Source organism: Sinocyclocheilus grahami, unplaced genomic scaffold (assembly GCF_001515645.1).
Source record: "Sinocyclocheilus grahami isolate Dianchi unplaced genomic scaffold, SAMN03320097.WGS_v1.1 scaffold908.1, whole genome shotgun sequence".
Classification (NCBI taxonomy): Eukaryota; Metazoa; Chordata; class Actinopteri; order Cypriniformes; family Cyprinidae; genus Sinocyclocheilus; species Sinocyclocheilus grahami.
Window position 1 is genome coordinate 357,915 of NW_015506087.1, and position 4,736 is coordinate 362,650.

General features: G+C 36.6%; 1 long non-coding RNA gene across 1 annotated transcript; it reads left to right on the forward strand.

Moving 5' to 3' along the window:
• The first annotated feature begins 3,313 nt into the window (after positions 1-3,313).
• Positions 3,314-4,258, forward strand: LOC107564079 (uncharacterized). Its single transcript, XR_001606184.1, has 3 exons — positions 3,314-3,408; positions 4,002-4,095; positions 4,225-4,258. It is a non-coding gene; the product is annotated as an uncharacterized lncRNA (long non-coding RNA).
• Positions 4,259-4,736: the final 478 nt, after the last annotated feature.

The following is a 4,736-nucleotide window of genomic DNA, read 5'->3' on the forward strand; positions in this document are numbered from 1 at the left end:
GGGATTGTAGGTGGGGGGAGTGAATGTACAGCGCTCTCTCCCACCTTCAATACCACGACTGAGGTGACCTTGAGCAAGGCACCGAACCCCCAACTGCTCCCCGGGTGCTGCAAATGGCTGCCCACTGCTCCAGGTGTGTGTTCACTGCTGTGTGTGTGCACTCTGGATGGGATAAATGCAGAGCACTAATTCCGAGTATGGGTCACCATACTTGGCCACAATGAAACAAAAGAACTACAAAAGGCACTCTAGACAGGAAGTAACACAAAAGTCCAACATAAACACTGTTAAGTCCAGGAGGGTGGTGGAGATTCAGTCTTCTAACAAAAATCATTGCCAACAATTTACTGTCATTATTTAATAAACTAATTTAATAAGCCTCCAATTTTCAATGAATAACTTGTCTTTATTAGGTTTGGGAATCAGTGTTATAATTCCTTGTTTTAATGAAACATGCAATTCACCATTTTGTATAGCTTCTACAAATACTAACAATAAGAGAGGTGAAAGTTCTTTAGAAAAAGTCTTATAAAATTCTCCGGTTAGCCCGTCGTTGCCTGGAGATTTGTTATTCTTTAATAAGTTAATGCATTCTCTCAACTCTTCAATGTCTATTTCTTTATCACAAATATTTTGAAAGTTCTGGTCTATTTTTTTGGTATCACTCACCAAGCTATTTAAAAAAGTATCAATGTCGGAAGTAGCTGATATGGGAGAATACAAATTACTAAAAAACTGAGCAACGTAATTCAAAATAACTGAGGAATTATCTACTAATTTGTTGTTAATCACTAATTTCGAAATTGAGGCAAAATCACAGTTTCTTTTTTCGAGGCCAAAAAAATATTTTGTATTTTTTTTCCCCTTTTTCTAACCATTTAAGTCTAGTTCTAATAAAAGCTCCTCTTGCTTTATCCTCATAGATCTTATCTAATTCAATTTGCAATAAATAAAATTTTTGTAACTCATAATCAGTCAAAGATTCCTTTTTCTTTTTACACAAATTAAAAATATCCTCAATAATCAATTTTTCCTTAATATTTTAATTTTTTTCCCCAATTTTCCTTGATTAATAAATGCCGTTCTAATATCAAACTTCATTAATTCCCAATACTTTCCATATGATTTTTCTAAATCTGCAATTGTTCTATATTTTTCAATAATATCTTTAATCTTTTCCTTTAAACATTCTTTTTCAAGCAATTTGTTATTTAATTTCCAATAGCTGCTATGTTTTTTGACTGATTTTTCTTGTACCATATTTATTTTTATAAATATTCCTTTATGATCCGTCATTATGCAAGGTTCTATCAATACAGAGGTCACATTATTAGATAAATCATTAGACACTAACCAATAGTCAATACGAGAATGAAGAGATGAGTCCTTGTTACTCCATGTATATTCTTCCCTGTCTGGATTCTTACATCGCCACACATCAATAAGACCCAATCTTAAACATACATTATCCAGTTCACTAGAAGGGCCTGGTCTAGTTTTAGGAGGCCATCTATCAATGGTTTCATTAAACACCGTATTGAAATCTCCTCCCCAAATAACTTGGGCTGAAGGATATACGGAAATAAAATGCGGAATATAGACTCAATATTTGAAAAAAGTATTTAGTTGTTCACTTTGTTATTAGTGGCATAACAATTGACTAGTACAAATTGTTCGTTATCCTTATCTAACACAAGCAATATCCATCTACCACAATCATCTTGTTCGTAGTTTAATATTTGCCCTGTAAATTTATCTTGTAAAATGGCGACCCCCGCTGAGCGATTGCTGCCATATGACAACCAAATCTCTTTTCCCCACTGATTTCTCCAAAACACAGCATCTGAAGAACATGCATGCGTTTCCTGAATTAAACAAAAATCTACACTTTTCCCTTTGCAATACAAAAATAAAGCTTTCCTCTTCAAAAGATCACGAATACCTCTGGCATTGATAGAAAATAAAGAAAGAGACATAAACGTTCAACGATTACTTAAAGAACCACAAGAGTATATAATCCTAAACTTTAAACTTTTACATAATGGGATTTTCACAAATGTTAGGAAATAATTTTCACAGTTGAAAACATTAGGGAAAGAAAAAAATTAGATTTAGAACTCAAAAGCATACATTGCTTCTTTTCTTTCATTTTTTCCTTTCCCAAACAAAGATCAACCTATCTTACATGATACCGCCAATTGCAAACTGCAACAAGGCGATCATACGTCTATGTAGTTCCGTTGCCTTCTTCAGGACGAATCTCTTTACCATCGACGAAAGCCCTCGCTCCGCTGAAGTATGCATTTCTGCCTTCTTTCCTTGCTCTCTCCACTGTCGGCCAAAGACGATTCCGTGCTTCTATGTCGAAAGCAGTCAAGTCCTCCTTAAACCGCAGCCCCTTGGTAGTCATATACTCGTTGTTTTTTGAGTTTTTCCAGATTAAATCTCTGGCTGTACGGAAAACGAATCTCATGATCACCGGTCTTGGTTTCACTCTTCTGGCATCATCCGAAGTTTTAAGCCTGCCCAGACGGTGTGCCACATACAGACCGTCTGCTACCACCCGTTTGTCCACATCCGAAACCACCGCTTTGCATACTTCCATGACTCTCATTTTCACGTTTTCATTAGTTTGTTCGGACAGCCCATACAAACGCAGGCACCATCTGCGGCTGTAACGTTCCTGGTCATGAATTTTCGTGTTAATTTCCTTGACCTTTTTTTCCAGGAGAGCATTTGCATTTTTTAGCATTTCATTTTCTTTCTGCAGAACCATTACGTCATCATGCACTGAGGTAAGAGATTTGCCCAAAGCTTCAATGTTGGAAGAATACTCTTTAACCATTCTTTCAAGCTGGTCGGATCGCTCATTGATTTTCTCAGAGAGAATTCGAATGATATTCTCCTGCACATCATTCAAAGAAAGTTCACTTTGTTTGGCCGAGGAGTCAACGATATTTTTAGGTCTTTTGGGAGGTTGATCTTTACTTGGTGTGTTCGGACAAGAATCACAACTTCCTCCGCTTTTTACTTTACATGCATACGAGTGCGTTTCGTTAAAACTTCTCTTCTCTTTCATAGTATTGACCTCCATCTCTGCGCCAAGATCCTCGGCCATTTGTGCAGTGAAACTGATGATGATTTCGTAATTCAATATAGTCTTGTTGCACTACTCCAACTTCAATATTTATTTAAATTCGGCATCTATTCGCTATCTATCAATAGTAGCTAGCAACTTTATGGAATTTATTTGTCCATTTGTGAGAAATACCCGATTTGTTTCTCAGCTTAGAGAACCACGACTTTCCACGGCGCCATCTTCGCCACGCGAGAGGATAAATCATAAAGAAGAAGAGGATGCGTCATAATCGAACATGGCGGAAAATTTGGATGAGGGCGTTTACAAATGTACGTATTACAAACCAAAAACACGGTTCCTTCTTTTAAATTTGCATTTGTTGCTACTACTTTAGAGCAAATTGTTGAAAGTGTAAACATGCTAAATGGTATAGTATAGTTATGACGTTGCTGTAAAAACACATTTTATTATGCATAGCTAATAGGGGGGCTCCAGGAAGCACACGTACATCTCCAAAGTAGATTTACGTACATTTTAAAACCATATACATCTTAAATACAATTACTAAATGTCTATTTAATATCTGTCAGGAAAATCATCGATTTGAATTTCATAGAAGTATGTCTAATAGGTCCTAGATATGAAGTAGACATCTGAGTGTATATGTGTGTTATTGTGTAGTACAATTCACTGTTGTCAGCACTGTTTGCAATAGATGAATGTAAGTAATGTAAATACATTTCCATAAAGTAACTAAATATAAGTAATCTATTTTATTTGTCCATTAGTACTGTTGAAAAATTGAGGAACATTTGTGTTGGATAAAAAGCTACTTAACACATCATCAACTACCTCAAAATGTAAATGTAGTTTTGAGCACACACATCTCAGAGGTAACTTGACTCTTGTCTGGATGTTACAGAGACAGATAAGCACACACGTCTGCTTATCCGGCGGAGAGCGGCTAATGAAGCCCTCTTCACCAGAAAGCGGAATGCTGCCATCAAAGGCTTTGAGTGAGTATACTACAGAAATGAATAAAACATCTTTTAAATCTTAAGTTGTAGTTTATTTTAATTATTGTAATTTCAAACAGAGTAATCATAGCACTTTTCTGATTCTTGATTTCTGTGCATTTGCTGCAGAGCTTTTGTGGTGGAGCAGGACCTGCAAGGAAAGTTGACGGCGGCATTTGTGAAAAAAAAGGGAAAACCTGAAACAAAAATATAAATAAGATAATTCTGTTACTTCTAATACAGAAATCAAATTACATTGTGCTGTTAAAATGACTGCTTTTGTATTATATTTGTGCGTCTTTGCAAGATCTGAAATGTCTGCAGACTGGTGTGAGCAGTGAGGATGGAGAAGTCCACAGCAGCATCCTGGAAATGGTCCAGTGCCATGGATGAGATGCTCCATCTCTCCACCTCTTACTGTCTCATCTGGTTGCTGTGGTCTCTTCATCCTCAGCGACCCCAGAGCCAGCGAGAGCATCTAGAGAAAAACCAAAAGACACTGAGGATGTGAGTTTGGTCAAGTTTGTCCTGCTAGCTTGTTCATACAACATCAGTCAATGAAACCTGAGTTTCAGAAGCTTTAAAAGCATCATCAGATAATGTCATGAAGCTTCTGAAAGTGGTCTGCTTATGGATGAAAA